At 48.3% G+C, this 16,498-nt stretch overlaps 1 long non-coding RNA gene across 1 annotated transcript in view; it reads right to left on the reverse strand.

Moving 5' to 3' along the window:
- LOC144806493 (uncharacterized) overlaps window positions 1–16,498 on the reverse strand; it is a 51,125-nt gene that overhangs the window by 13,860 nt on the left and 20,767 nt on the right. The gene's annotated exons all lie outside the window — the stretch shown is intronic.

Here is a 16,498-nt window from a genome sequence, read left to right on the forward strand (position 1 = left end):
TCTACGGCAGACGCTTCTATCTCGTCTTGGTCAGATTCTTCCCCCGAAAGTATGTCCCGAAGGCACATCTTGGGACTCCAGATAGATTTCGAGCTCGGAATCGGACTCTGGAATCGAGAAAGCCTCTTCTTCTACGGAGGACGCTTCTATCTCTTCTTGGTCAGATTCTTCTGCAAAGATATCCAAGAGTGTGTTAAATACTTTGACGCTTCCTCTCTCGTCATCGTGTCTGATGATCGGGTAGAGTCCTCTTGGACTGAAACGACTTACAAGCTTCGCAGTCTTCCTCCTTGTGCTCTGGAGAGAGGCATAAGTTACAAACTTGATGTAGGTCATGCGAGGGTACTTGGCGTGGCACCCAGGACAGAAATGGAATGGAGTCCGTTCCATTTGCAGATGGCTGGCCGTATGTAGCAAGGCCCAACGATTGCCCACAAGGTTTTCTATCCAAAATGGAGAGTTTGTCGATCGATTTGAAACGCAGAGAACAGGGAAACGCGTACCTAATCAATATCGTTGAGGGTAGAGTGGACTGCGCACTGAGAGGAACCAGAGTAGCGGTTTCGGAGCGCAGCAATACACATACAAACCAGTTTGGGGTAAAAAACAACAATGGAGTCAATGCCCATGCCCACTATAACCGAAAGGAGGAGTCACCTTAGCTCGTGACTGGAAAGACTTCTTCGAAGAAAAACAACTTGCAAACATCCGGACCCAACACAAGATGGCACCAAATCAACGCAGTCTCCTCAACCTGCTTCTACACCCTCCGCATGATCTATAGATGGATCCCTACAGACACACGGAAAACCGTCACCCACGCCCTCATCAGCAGCAGACTCGACTACGGAAACGACCTCTACGCCGGAGCCCCGTCCAAGCTCATCAGCAGACTTCAAAGAATACAGAACGCCTCTGCACGCCTAGTCCTCGACGTTCCCCGCCGAGACCACATCACCCCCTACCTGAGAGACTTGCACTGGCTCCCTGTCAACAAAAGAATTACCTTCAAACTCCTGACCCTCGCACACAAAGCACTCCACAACACCGGACCAGAATACCTCAACAGACGACTGTCATTCTACACACCCAACAGAGAACTCTCACTGGCCACCGTCCCACGCATCCACAGAACCACCTCCGGGGGAAGATCCTTCTCCCACCTAGCCACCAAGACATGGAACGCCCTCCCTCTACCCCTACACCAGACAGAAGACCCACAGACCTTCAGGAGTCTACTCAAGACCTGGCTCTTCGACCGCTAGCTGCAGCCAACCTCCCCCAGCGCCTTGAGACCCTCGCGGGTGTGTAGTGCGCTCTAGAAATTTTCTGATGATTGATTGAAGATGGCAGGAGTATGCAAAGCATGTGCATCTACAGCACACATGCCTCGAACAGAGAATTAATGGCCCCAAATCTCTGTTTTGGTATCTGGTCATGTTGTTGCTGAGTGTGCCATGTGATGTGACAGGCTATAGTGCTTGGTGTGATTTGGTCATTTTTGACAAGGTGGAGTGCTGAATGGTTAGGCAATTTTTGATTTTATTTGTTTTTGGGATCGTGTGACATAGTGCGATACCTACCTTATGATGTAAGTAAATAAATTACATTGCTAATATACCATAAGGATGTGGGGTGAGTGTTACTAGGGCCAAAGCCTTGCTGATTATATGCAGAATAACAGGTCTGGGAGGTCACTACTGACTAGAGCAGGTTAGCCGCTGCACAGGCCTTGGGCATTGATCCTATTGAGGATAATATGTGACCGGCCACTGGTGGCTGGAGCTGGCTAGCAACAACGCTAGCCTCTGGTATTCATTACAGGCAGGGTAACAATGCATGTCAATATTGACAGGACCTGGTTGGCAAAGGAGATGACCTCTGGTTTTGAATATTTGCAGGATCTAAGGAACAGGGGTCACTACTGACTGGAGTTACCTAGCTAGATAATAGCTCTCAGGGGGGCAATACTGACTGAAGCTGGTTAGTATGATCACTAGTCCCAAGGTGCTACTAATGACTCAAGTTGGCTAGAATGATATCAGGTCCCAGGGGCCAGTACTAACAGGAGCTGGCTAGTAGGCTTACATACAGGTCCAAGGTGCCACTACTGACTGGAGCTAGCTAAAAGAATAACAGTGGTGGGGTGCGAGTGGCACCAGTGACCGGAGTTGGCTAGAAGCATTGACGACCTTTGGTATTGATTAAATGCAGGATTCCAGGTCACAGGAGGCACTGCTGAATACAGCTGGATAGCAGCAGTGGTGGCCTCTAGGAAGAAGGAATTGAGAAAGCATAACCGGATATACTGGTTTCTTTAATACCGATAATTGGTTACACATGAATGCCACAACGTGCATTGATATATTACATTATCAAATTACAATATTCTTGTATTAATTTGATGTGACTGTTCGCCTTAATATGCCTGCAAAGTTACATGATTCTATTAGGGCTCAGAACCATTTTATTTAGTGATGTCCATCTGCACACTTTCCTGCATCTTGTAGTAAATTGAATATGTACGGCTATGGGAAATTCGGCCGCTCCTTGCTACGCTAACATCTACATGAAACTATTTGAAGAGTCACATATACTGAGCCAAAGCAACTGGATACAACATGGCAAACTGTACCTACGGTACATTGATGACGTCTTTTTATTATGGGAAGGTTCCACTGAAACTCTGGTCTACTTTCTGGAATCATGGAACAATGTCAATGAACGTATTCAGTTTACCTGGGAGTACAGTGATAAATGTGTCCACTACTTGGATGTTGTGAGAAGTTGGCCTGATAGGGGATGTTTCCAATTCTGGAACCACCTGCTATCTGACCAAACAATCCCTTATGGTGTCTGGTTGTAAGTCAACCTTATTAGACAAGCTATCCTAGGGGTAGCATGGACTAAGCAGCCTAAAGGCTTAACTTAAGAGGTCGTGTTAAGCGAGCTGTTTTACCACATACAATCCTGTAATATCAAATGAAAGGACACCACACAAGTATATATTATAAAAATATATGTATTTATTACTAAAAACAATCCCCAGTATTCTTTATGAATAAAGGGGCACAAGCGTTAAATCAAAAGCACTGTTTAAACATACAAGTTGCACAATTATGGATGAGGGCGGGTGGCCACTCAAACCATATACTAAACAAGTGGTATAAGAAATGCCACTCGAACAGTGGTTAGGCCTAGGGCCTAGGGAATCGCTGGGAGCAGTCAGGACAAGCAATGCTGAAGTCGGGAATGGCCCTCGGGATTCGGGAGATGTGCGGAAAGCGCACGCATGCACCAATGTTAACCAATGGTGCGTAAAAGTCATAAAGTTAAAGTTTAAGGACACTTCCGCTGGACCTAGAGGAACAAAACTTAACACACAGACCCTAGAGATGTGCACCAGTGTGGGAACACCGGCGGAGCAAAGTTACCTCACCCACAGGAAGTGGGTGCACAGGGTCGAAGTGGCGTCGGGTTTTGACACGCAGGCTCTTGGTGCTTGAAGCTGAAAGGGCTGCAGGCGGGTTAAAGATGAAGTGTCCGGTGGAGTCCAAGGGTGGACTCAAGTCGAAGGGTACCTGAAAGCAGAGGGGACAGAGTCTGGGTCACTCAGCAGTGACCAGGGTGGAACCAGGACGGAACCAGGCAATGTCGGGCGCACTCAGGTGGTCGTCGAGGAGCTTCTCTCCGCTGTCACGTGGGCTCTGGGGCATCTGCGACGTCCAGGAGCAGGTCACGATCTGTCCCACGCAGGCTCTCACCGTCGGTGCAGTCGGCTTCAAGTTTGGAGCAAACAAGCCTTGGCAAGAGCAATCCACGCGGGATCGGAAGATTGCTTCTCACTCGGACCAGGAAGGTCAGAGTCGGGTCTCCTTTTCAGGGGAGCTGGTGTGGATCTGGAGCAACCAGATTCACGAGTCTTCTTTGTAGTTTCGTCGGCACAGGGACCACTAGCCGGCTGGCAAGTGACCGGGCCAACGCGTTGAGCCAAATGGAGCAGAAGGGCCCCACGCAGCACTCGTCGAGTGTGGAGGGCTGAACTTCGGCTCAGGAGTAGCTCAGGGTGGGGGCTTCTCAAACCCCGGAGCACAGCTTCGAGGGTCACTCGTGGGCTGCACGGTCAGCGTCTCGTGGTCAATTCAAGATGGCGTGCCCCACGCTTCCGGTCGCCTCCACGGGTCTCAGCTCTGCAGGGACTGTGGATCGGGCTGTTGGAAGGCAGGCAAGCTTGATCTCGTCGATCTCAGTTGCTCGAGTTCCGGCGGGAACTGCAACTAAGTAGACGTCGAGGGCTGGATGGTGCCTGCTGCTGCAGGGTGGTCACTCCTTGACCACAAGGGAGATTCTTCGGGCTTCCACGTTGAGATGGAGGTCCAAGGGTCCAGAGTTTCGTTTCTAATGTTTCTTCCAGGAAATCTGATGTGCATTGGCACTGCTCCCACTCTTATTCCAATCTGGGGGGCGTGATTACCTGCTAGGTCCCCTCCTATGGGTGGGACCCAGGAAGTGGGTGGATACACCCCCTTCCTTTGATCCAGGCCGCCCTGGCACGAGGGCTGGAGTGCCCCAGAACCGGTTTGGCCGGATTATGCAAGGGGCAGCCTTGTGCGCCCCAGGCAGTGTCTGGTTTCTTTCAAACCTCCCTGCTACAATCCACTATCTCCTGTCTGGAGGGCGGTGACACCCTCCTGTGACAGGAAACCCTTTGTCCAGGACCCATTTGGTTGAGTTTCGGTCAACTGCAGGGGTCCAGACATTTGTCTGTGGCAGAGGCATCCATTTTGTGGATCTTAAGGTCTTTGGAGAAATTAACCGCATTTAAGTGAAGTAACATGTCTTACCCCTCTAGAGGGGTGGAATGCTATCCCCGTCGCCAGAACTGGCGAGGGGATAGTATTCCAAATCGTATGACACCTTACACGACATGTTTTGATAAAGCCAAACCAAAGTTGCTATTTAACCGCGAGGATTATAAGGCACTTAAGAGTATATGGTATGGCATTATCCTGAAACAGCTTAGGGAGTTGTTCCCGACAGCTGCAGACAGGCTCAGCTCATGCTAGAGCTCCATCTCACATAAAACCACGCACTCTGCCTCCAGGATTGATGAGGCCTTCCATAGGAGTGGCTCACAGGTTTACATGTGTCCAGATATAGGTTTAGATACAGGTATACTATATCTAAGCAAGGGGTGATTACACCACCTTACCCCAGCTGAGTGATCAGCCAGTTGTGTCAATTTAAGAACCAGCCAGGGGTGGCAAAAGATATGCTGCAGCCCCTGGTAGGCCTTGGTGGCCCCTATGCCCTGGGCACCTATAGTGCATTATACAGGGGCTGACAAGGAGTCCATTTCCAATTGGTATGTGCCTATAGCACATGTGTCATTAATTTAGTGAGAGAACAGCAGGCTGGGGGTCTGATCAGCAGGCCCACAGCCTCAGTAGTCGAAAACCAGTGAAGCAAAAAGCAAAAATTTGGGGTGACCATAGGATAGCAGACCCTACTCTCCTACACAACCCCCCCCCAAACGCAGGGACATTAAACTAACCTTGACCAGATAAGTCTTCATGTTCTAAGTGGAAGTACCTGGAGAGACCATCTGCATTACCATGGTCAGTCCCTGGGCGGTGCTCCACTGTAAAGTCCATCCCCTGTAGGGAAATGGACCACCTGAGCAGTTTGGGATTTTCACCCTTCATCTGATTAAGCCATAAGAGGGGCTTATGGTCTGTCTGCACCAGGAAGTGAGTTCCAAACAAGTAGGACCTCAACTTCTTTAATGCCCAAACCACAGCAAAGGCCTCCCTCTCAATGGCTGACCAACGTTTCTCTCTGGGAGTCAGCCTCCTGCTAATGAAAGCAATAGGCTGGTCTTGACCATCTTGATTAAGTTGTGAGAGCACAGCTCCCACCCCCAACTCAGAAGCATCTGTCTGAACAATGAACTGTTTGGAGTAGTCAGGACTCTTCAGGATAGGTGCAGAGCACATGGCCTTCTTCAGGTCATCAAATGCCTTTTGACAGCTAACTGTCCACTGAACCTTTTTTGGCATCTTCTTGGATGTCAAGTCATTTAATGGTGTCACTATAGACCCATAGTTTTTCACAAACTTTCTGTAATACCCAGTCAGGCCCAAGAAGGCTCTGACTTGTGTCTGGGTAACTGGAGGAGCCCAGTCCTGTATGGCCTGGATTTTGCTTTCCAGTGGCTGAACCTGGCCCCCACCTACTAGGTGGCCCAGGTATACAACCTTACTCTGCCCTATCTGGCACTTAGTGGCCTTGATAGTTAGGCCTGCCTTTTGCAGGGCCTCCAAACCTTTCTTCAGGTGGATCAGGTGATCCTCCCAGGTGGAGCTAAAGACAGCAATATCATCTAGATATGCTGCACAAAAGTCATCCAACCCAGTAAGGACTTGGTTCACCAACCTTTGGAAAGTGGCAGGTGCATTCTTCAAACCAAAGGGCATTACCACAAATTGATAATGTCCACTAGGGGTAGAGAATGCTGTTTTGGCTTTTGACTCCTCAGCTAATCTGATTTGCCAGTAGCCAGCTGTCAGATCAAATGTGCTCAGAAACTTGGCAGAAGCCAATCTGTCAATGAGCTCATCTGCTCTTGGAATGGGGTGAGCATCTGTCCTAGTGACAGCATTGAGACCCCTGTAGTCCACGCAAAATCTCATTTCTCTCTTTCCATCTTGGGTATGAGGTTTTGGCACAAGGACTACTGGGCTGGCCCATGGGCTCTCTGATGGCTCAATCACTCCAAGCTCCAACATCTTTTGCACCTCAGCCTTGATGCAATCCCTGACATGGTCAGGTTGCCTGTAGATCTTATTCTTCACAGGCAGACTGTCACCAGTGTCCACTACATGGGTACACCAGTCAGTCTGGCTGGGTGTGAGTGAAAACAAATGCCTGTGGGCCTGCAAAACTTGTCTGCAGTCCATCTGTTGCTGGTCAGTGAGGCTGCCTGCCAAGGCTACTCCATCAACTGAACCATCATCAGGGTTCTGAGAAAGCAGGTCTGGGAGAGGGTCACTCTCTTCCTCCTGATCCCCATCTGTGGCCATGAGCAAGCTCATGTCCTCCCTGTCCACAAATGCTTTCAAGCGATTCACATGGATTACCCTGTGAGGGCTCCTGGGTATTCCAAAGTCCACCAAGTAGGTGACTTCTCCCTTCTTTTCAATGATAGGATAGGGTCCACTCCATTTGTCCTGGAGTGCTGCTGGAGCCACTGGCTCCAGTACCCACACCTTCTGTCCTGGTTGGAACTCTACCAGTACAGCCTTTTGGTCATGCCAAGCTTTCTGCAATTCTTGGCTGGCCTCCAGGTTTTTGGATGCTCTTTCCATGTATTCAGCCATCCTGGAGCGGAGACCAAGTACATAGTCCACTATGTCTAGTTTGGGCTTTTTGAGAGGTAACTCCCATCCTTCCTTCACCAAACACAATGGACCTCTCACAGGGTGGCCAAACAAAAGTTCAAAAGGGCTGTAGCCAACCCCCTTCTGTGGGACCTCTCTGTAAGCAAAGAGCAGGCAGGGTAAAAGAATGTCCCATTTCCGCCTGAGCTTCTCTGGTAATCCCTTTATCATGCCTTTAAGGGTCTTGTTAAATCTCTCCACAAGCCCATTGCATTGTGGATGATATGGGGTGGTAAACTTATAGTTTACTCCACATTCCTTCCACATTGCTTTCAGATAGCTGGACATAAAATTAGTGCCCCTATCTGATAACACCTCCTTTGGGAAGCCCACTCTTGAGAAAACTGCAATGAGGGCTTTTGCCACCACAGGTGCTGTGGTGGTCCTCAGGGGAATAGACTCTGGATACCTGGTGGCATGATCCACTACCACCAGTATAAACCTGTTCCCAGATGCTGTTTGGGGGTCCATGGGACCCACAATATCAATTCCAACTCTTTCAAAGGGAACCCCCACCACAGGTAGTGGTATTAGGGGGGCCTTTGTTGTGCCACCTGACTTACCACTGGCTTGGCAAGTGACACAGGAGCGACAAAACTCCTTGACATCCTCTGACATGTGAGGCCAGTGAAAGTGTGAAACAAGCCTGTCCCACGTCTTGTTCTGGCCTAAGTGTCCTGCAAGGGGAATATCATGGGCCAAGGTAAGAAGGAACCCCCTAAACTGCAGAGGTATGACCAACCTCCTGGTCATGCCAGGCTTGGGGTCTCTAGCCTCTGAGTAAAGGAGTCCATCATCCCAATACACAGTATGGGTACCTTGGGCATCCCCAGCAGCCTCAGCAGCAGCCTGCTGTCTGAGGGGTTCAAGGGAAGGGCAATCTAATTGAGCCTGCCTCAGGTCTGCCCTTGAGGGTCCCCCTGTCCCCAGAAACTCAACCTGGTCAGGTTCAAGCTCCTCAGAGACAGTCTCCTCTTGGACTGCAGAATCAGTTTCCTCTGAAACCTGATCCTCAACCTGGGGCAAGGTGGAAGGCTGAGCCTTTCCTCTCTTGCTCCTTCTCTTGGGTTGTGGTTGGTCTATTGTTTCAAGATCCACCACTGGTTCAGGAAGGCACTTCTTAGCCTGAGCCCTTGTCATGGCAAGGACATGCTCTGAAATCCCTAGCATTTCTGCATGAGTCCTGTACTCCACTTCTGACCATGCTGAGCTTTCAAGGTCATTGCCTAACAGACAGTCTACTGGTAGGTCTGCACTCACCACAACTTTCTTTAGGCCATCAACCCCTCCCCAGGAGAAGTTCACAACTGCCACACTATGGGAGGTAGTGGAGTTGCTGGCGTTGGTCACTAGGTAGTTCTCACCTAGTACAATCTGTCCAGGGTCCACAAAGCCAGGTGTCACCATTGTGACACTGGCACATGTGTCTCTGTAGGCTTGAGCCAGTTTCTCATTAATTAAGGGAGTCTGCCTGTATTTGCCCAGGTTACTGGGGCTTACTGCAGTGGGCAACTCAATGTCCACATCATACAGGAGAACTGCCTGTGTAGGGATTCTGACTAGGCCAGATCCTACTTCAATACCCAGGGTCAACCCAGCTACACCCTTGGACTGTGTTCCACCACTGCTTACTGTACTTGGGGTTGCAGTTGCTTTAGGAGCTGTAGTGGTGGGAACTGGATTTGCCTTGGTGCACTCACTGCCCCAGTGTGAAACTGATTTGCAGGTATTACACCAAGGTGTCTTTGGACCTTTGTTCTTCTTCTTCTTGTTTCCATTTTGGGAACCACCCTCCTTACTATTAGTTTGGGGGCCTGAAGACTTCTGGTCTTTTTCTTTATCTTTCTGATTCTGATTACCACCCTTCTGGTCTGTTTTCTTCTGGTCACCACCTTGGTTCTGGGGTTTCTGCTTAATCCTTGTTCTGACCCATTTGTCTGCCTTCTTTCCCAATTCTTGGGGAGAGGTCAGATCAGAGTCAATAAGGTATTGATGCAACAGCTGGTTTGTACAGTTATTAAGGATCTGTTCTCTCATTATAAGATTGTACAATCCTGTATAGTCTGAAACTTTACTTCCCTGCAACCAACCCTCCAAAGCCTTAGTGGCACACTCAACGAAATCAGTCCAGTCTTGAGTCTGTGCTTTCTGGGTGTCTCTGAACAACAACCTGTATTGCTCAGTGGTTAGGCCAAACCCTTCAATAAGAACACTCTTCAAAACAGAGTAGTTTTTGGCATCCTCAGGTCTAACTGTGAGGAGCCTGTCCCTCCCTTTCTCAGAAAAGGAGTACCATAAAATTGCAGCCCACTGATCTTGAGGAACCTGCTGTACCATGCAGGCTCTCTCCAGAGCAGTCATCCATTTGTGGATGTCATCCCCTTCTTTAAAGGGGGGCGCAATTTTTGTCAGGTTTCTATTGTCATAGCCCCTGTCTTTTTCTCTTGGAAAATTGCTGCCACCAGTGGCATCTAAGCCACTTAATTTCTGCTCTCTTGCCAAGGTAAGTCTAGCTTGAGCCAAGGTAAGTTTAGCTTGAGCCAGGGCTACCTCCTCCCTCTCTATCTGGAGTCTGACAGCCCTCATTCTGGCCCTATGCTCAGTCTTTTGAGAGGCAGTCATACCTCTCTCAGATTCTCTGGAGGCACTAGAAATATGAGAGTCCCCTGAGGGAGATCTCACTCTTCTGTTGCCTGGGAGAATAAGACTGTGGGATCTGGGGAGGTGCTGGCCCTCTCCATTTCCCAGTAGGTTTAAATTGGCCTGGCTAAGCCTGGCAAATCCAACCTGGCTACCCTCCTGACCCTGGTCTTCTGTGTCCTCAATCTCTGAGTCCTCATCCACCTCTTCTCCTTCTTCCTCCTGAGGGGTACCAGTTACAGCTGGGTTCTCTCCTTCGCCCTTTCTAAGTCATCCTGTTCTAGAATGGCTATCAGGATTGGACAGGTGGGGCTTCTGCCCCTTTTTAACCCTCTTGATTTGCACAAGGCAACCAAGTCCTTTCGGGTTAGCTTGTCATAGCTGGAAGTTGCCTGGGTAAGGTCAACTGTCACAGGAGTAGACCCTGAGGCTTTTCCTGTGTCAGACATGACTCTAGTGTGGTGTAAGTGATGCACCTACCTACACTAAGTGTTTTCCTACTGTACCTTACTAGTGAGTTGTAGTCAGGGTGTGCTAATCCCTTCAACCTACAACTACTAAGTTCAGTAGAACTTAATATGCTAAGCTTTTGATTTTATATGTACCTAGAGGTACTTGATGTGATCTTTCAATTTGATACAAAGATTGCAATGGTAAAACAACAGCAAGCTCAAATCCGCACCGCTGCTCACCAATGTGAGAAGTTGGCCTGATAGGGGATGTTTCCAATTCTGGAACCACCTGCTATCTGACCAAACAATCCCTTATGGTGTCTGGTTGTAAGTCAACCTTATTAGACAAGCTATCCTAGGGGTAGCATGGACTAAGCAGCCTAAAGGCTTAACTTAAGAGGTCGTGTTAAGCGAGCTGTTTTACCACATACAATCCTGTAATATCAAATGAAAGGACACCACACAAGTATATATTATAAAAATATATGTATTTATTACTAAAAACAATCCCCAGTATTCTTTATGAATAAAGGGGCACAAGCGTTAAATCAAAAGCACTGTTTAAACATACAAGTTGCACAATTATGGATGAGGGCGGGTGGCCACTCAAACCATATACTAAACAAGTGGTATAAGAAATGCCACTCGAACAGTGGTTAGGCCTAGGGCCTAGGGAATCGCTGGGAGCAGTCAGGACAAGCAATGCTGAAGTCGGGAATGGCCCTCGGGATTCGGGAGATGTGCGGAAAGCGCACGCATGCACCAATGTTAACCAATGGTGCGTAAAAGTCATAAAGTTCAAGTTTAAGGACACTTCCGCTGGACCTAGAGGAACAAAACTTAACACACAGACCCTAGAGATGTGCACCAGTGTGGGAACATCGGCGGAGCAAAGTTACCTCACCCACAGGAAGTGGGTGCACAGGGTCGAAGTGGCGTCGGGTTTTGACACGCAGGCTCTTGGTGCTTGAAGCTGAAAGGGCTGCAGGCGGGTTAAAGATGAAGTGTCCGGTGGAGTCCAAGGGTGGACTCAAGTCGAAGGGTACCTGAAAGCAGAGGGGACAGAGTCTGGGTCACTCAGCAGTGACCAGGGTGGAACCAGGACGGAACCAGGCAATGTCGGGCGCACTCAGGTGGTCGTCGAGGAGCTTCTCTCCGCTGTCACGTGGGCTCTGGGGCATCTGCGACGTCCAGGAGCAGGTCACGATCTGTCCCACGCAGGCTCTCACCGTCGGTGCAGTCGGCTTCAAGTTTGGAGCAAACAAGCCTTGGCAAGAGCAATCCACGCGGGATCGGAAGATTGCTTCTCACTCGGACCAGGAAGGTCAGAGTCGGGGCTCCTTTTCAGGGGAGCTGGTGTGGATCTGGAGCAACCAGATTCACGAGTCTTCTTTGTAGTTTCGTCGGCACAGGGACCACTAGCCGGCTGGCAAGTGACAGGGCCAACACGTTGAGCCAAATGGAGCAGAAGGGCCCCACGCAGCACTCGTCGAGTGTGGAGGGCTGAACTTCGGCTCAGGAGTAGCTCAGGGTGGGGGCTTCTCAAACCCCGGTGCACAGCTTCGAGGGTCACTCGTGGGCTGCACGGTCAGCGTCTCGTGGTCAATTCAAGATGGCGTGCCCCACGCTTCCGGTCGCCTCCACGGGTCTCAGCTCTGCAGGGACTGTGGATCGGGCTGTTGGAAGGCAGGCAAGCTTGATCTCGTCGATCTCAGTCGCTCGAGTTCCGGCGGGAACTGCAACTAAGTAGATGTTGAGGGCTGGATGGTGCCTGCTGCTGCAGGGTGGTCACTCCTTGACCACAAGGGAGATTCTTCGGGATTCCACGTTGAGATGGAGGTCCAAGGGTCCAGAGTTTCGTTTCTAATGTTTCTTCCAGGAAATCTGATGTGCATTGGCACTGCTCCCACTCTTATTCCAATCTGGGGGGCGTGATTACCTGCTAGGTCCCCTCCTATGGGTGGGACCCAGGAAGTGGGTGGATACACCCCCTTCCTTTGATCCAGGCCGCCCTGGCACGAGGGCTGGAGTGCCCCAGAACCGGTTTGGCCGGATTATGCAAGGGGCAGCCTTGTGCGCCCCAGGCAGTGTCTGGTTTCTTTCAAACCTCCCTGCTACAATCCACTATCTCCTGTCTGGAGGGCGGTGACACCCTCCTGTGACAGGAAACCCTTTGTCCAGGACCCATTTGGTTGAGTTTCGGTCAACTGCAGGGGTCCAGACATTTGTCTGTGGCAGAGGCATCCATTTTGTGGATCTTAAGGTCTTTGGAGAAATTAACCGCATTTAAGTGAAGTAACATGTCTTACCCCTCTAGAGGGGTGGAATGCTATCCCCGTCGCCAGAACTGGCGAGGGGATAGTATTCCAAATCGTATGACACCTTACACGACATGTTTTGATAAAGCCAAACCAAAGTTGCTATTTAACCGCGAGGATTATAAGGCACTTAAGAGTATATGGTATGGCATTATCCTGAAACAGCTTAGGGAGTTGTTCCCGACAGCTGCAGACAGGCTCAGCTCATGCTAGAGCTCCATCTCACATAAAACCACGCACTCTGCCTCCAGGATTGATGAGGCCTTCCATAGGAGTGGCTCACAGGTTTACATGTGTCCAGATATAGGTTTAGATACAGGTATACTATATCTAAGCAAGGGGTGATTACACCACCTTACCCCAGCTGAGTGATCAGCCAGTTGTGTCAATTTAAGAACCAGCCAGGGGTGGCAAAAGATATGCTGCAGCCCCTGGTAGGCCTTGGTGGCCCCAATGCCCTGGGCACCTATAGTGCATTATACAGGGGCTGACAAGGAGTCCATTTCCAATTGGTATGTGCCTATAGCACATGTGTCATTAATTTAGTGAGAGAACAGCAGGCTGGGGGTCTGATCAGCAGGCCCACAGCCTCAGTAGTCGAAAACCAGTGAAGCAAAAAGCAAAAATTTGGGGTGACCATAGGATAGCAGACCCTACTCTCCTACAGATGTGGAAATACATCGAGACCCTAATGACTGGTCAACAACCATATATCGAAAACCCACGGACAGGAACTCCATACTACATTACAGTAGTTTTCATCGACTTAGCCTCAGGAACAACCTACCCTTTGCTCAGCTTTTAAGAGTAAAACGTATAGTTTCCAAAGATCACGAATGTAAACAGGCCCTTAAAAACACCCTGGAGAGACTTAAAGCACGTGGGTACCCCACACCCATCTTGGATCTAGCCATGGAGAGAACTGATAAATGTGTGAGATCTCAACTACTAAAACCCAAACCAAAAAAAACCACTGATCGCATGGTTGTAGTTTCAAAACACTCAAAGTTGTCGAATCAGTTTCAACACATCATTCGGAAACACTGGCCCATACTTACAATGGAACCTGATTTCAACGGTATATTTAACCAATCTCCAATGTTTGCATTCACCAGAGGCCGTAATGTCAAAGAACCATTGAATAAACCCATGTCTATCACCACCCCTTTGGTTTATAATGGCTTCAAACCTTGTTATAATTGCAGTAATTGTGGGAACTGCATCCCTGGCAACAGAACTACTCACCCCATGAAAGGACATGTCATAAAACTGAAAGTGAACGCTACATGCAACACCAGCAATGTCATCTATATGTTGAAGTGCCCTTGTGGCAAGTGTTATATTGGGCACACGGAGAGAAAAATCCGTGCACGCATTTTGGAACATAAAAGCAATATACGGACATTCAACTCGAAATCCAGTGTGGCTACTCACTTTATGGAACAGAGACACAGTGTTGCCCAATTGAAATTTCAAGTACTCGAACAAGTCAAGATAACCATGAACAACAAGAACACGTTGTTAAAAAGAGAAAACTTTTGGATCCGCTTGATGTCCACCATGGCACCGCATGGTCTTAATGACCGGATGGAATTTTTGTGCTATCTGTAACTTACTTATGTACTCTAATTTGGTTCATGAACTTGTGTTTCAGCACATGTAGGTTTTGTTACCTTAATGTCACAACGTTTCTCATATTGCATGTTATTTTGACTTTCTTTGGCTTTATTCACCGTTCCAATATGGCCCCCACCTTGGCTATCACCCTTCCTTAGGCTACACCTGAGTTGTAGTCCCTCGTTCATTTCCGGTTTAATCGCGGGTCACCTCTGGGTTTTGTTTGCGCTCACTTCGGCTTTCCTGACAGTTCACCGACTTGACGGCTCTTGGCGGAGCTTGTTCAACGTTTGCATGAAGTAAGTACCTGAGTTGGGACATATTAGGCGGCATGTTATTTTGGTTTATTTCGATTTCAGAGCACGGTGTTTTTAACATTCACTGACCCTGAGTTTCCATCACGCACTTTGGTTCTTCTCCGACTTTTTACCGCAGCGGGTTACACGAGGTTTTGTTACAACCGTTTCTACTCACCGGGTGATATAACAGTGTCGATAGTCTGAAGCCATGACTGCTTGCACCGTTACTAAGCATTATTCTTATTATCTTTATTCACTTGGACACACTACCTTTTTGATGTATAAGTTCGTGTTGCATGATATTTCACGTTTTTTCACAGTGTGCACGACACATGTAATTGAGTATAACTCATTTTTACACCAAACTGAATCGTTTTTATTTGGATTGTTTTCATAGAGTATTCCCCTGAAGAAGGGCTTGGCCCGAAATGCATCGGGATACGTGATTATGTGTTTGGAACATACTTACTGTTGGAATGATATTCGTTTGGATTACTACCTTGATTCTCACTTTCAAAATCATGAATAAAATGTGAAAGCTGATGAATACCTCACATTGAATCAACGCTCTTAAATTTTTGTTTAAAAAGAACTAGACCTTTTTGGTCTCTACCGTTGTGCGCAGAGGTGCTCTCTCAACTGAGTGAGCTTTGTATGAGTACCTTGGTTTTCACACTGCCGGCGCAGACAGTGTTTCCTCTGCTGCACACTCATTGTCTAAAAGACACTACCCTGATCACCCTCAGCTGTGCGAGCTCCTGTTCAATTTAGTAAATTGAATATGGACAAACAGAAGTGTTATTTCCAGAAACAGTGACTTCTGCAGCTTGTCTGTGTATCTTTGATCTGCACCTCATGGACTCCTCACATTCCTCTCGAGAGAAGATCCTACCTCCTACTCATTAGTGTTTTTTTCAGTAGCTGCGTCTATCACGTGTTCATGTTTCATTGACTTGTATTAGGAGAAAAGTGTATAAAAATACATGGGGAGCATTAGCATTATATACTCCAACTTGCTTTAGGGTGGATGCTCTCGTCCATTGCAAAGACAATTGTCACTTGTTAGTTTGCTTGGCCTTTTGCTATTTTTGCATTAAATGTATGATAGATTTGTTGGCCTCCCGGAGTGTTGTGTTTTATTTTACATAGCACAAGAGATGCTGAGGAAAATGACAGTCCAGTATACACATTCTTCATATAAATCAACTCTCAGTATACTGTTCTGGAGGTTCAGTCCCACAGACATTATCTCTAACTGAACGCAGGAACCCTAGGAAGCATGTGCTTTTCAAACCAGTTGCCCTCTGATGCGGCGTCCTCGTTATTGTATAAGTCAGTATGTCCTGAATTTTAGGAGGGTTACCGTATCTAGTGCACCCTGTTAGACAGCGCTCACCTGTGGCAGTAAGATGTTAATAGGCACCTTATCACCTATGCACGGTGCAGGGCTTTGAGTTACAGAGCTCCTCACCCTGTGGAGAAGATTAGGTCAAATTTACCCATTTTCCCATATTTGGTCCTGATGAAATGCCAACAGATTGCTCCATGACTACACAAGGCATGAAAAACGTTGACCTGAAGTATAGACCCCAGCTTACCAGCAGGTCCATAGGTGATCGACACTTTCACACAGTGATAGGGGCCATTAGTTCCTCAATTTCTCTGCCACTGCTTTTAATCTCAACATGGACGAGGAAGATCACATTAACTATATTGTGGCAACTGGTCGATAG

The sequence above is a fragment of the Lissotriton helveticus genome (genome assembly GCF_964261635.1).
Source record: "Lissotriton helveticus chromosome 1_1 unlocalized genomic scaffold, aLisHel1.1 SUPER_1_unloc_8, whole genome shotgun sequence".
NCBI lineage: Eukaryota > Metazoa > Chordata > Amphibia > Caudata > Salamandridae > Lissotriton > Lissotriton helveticus.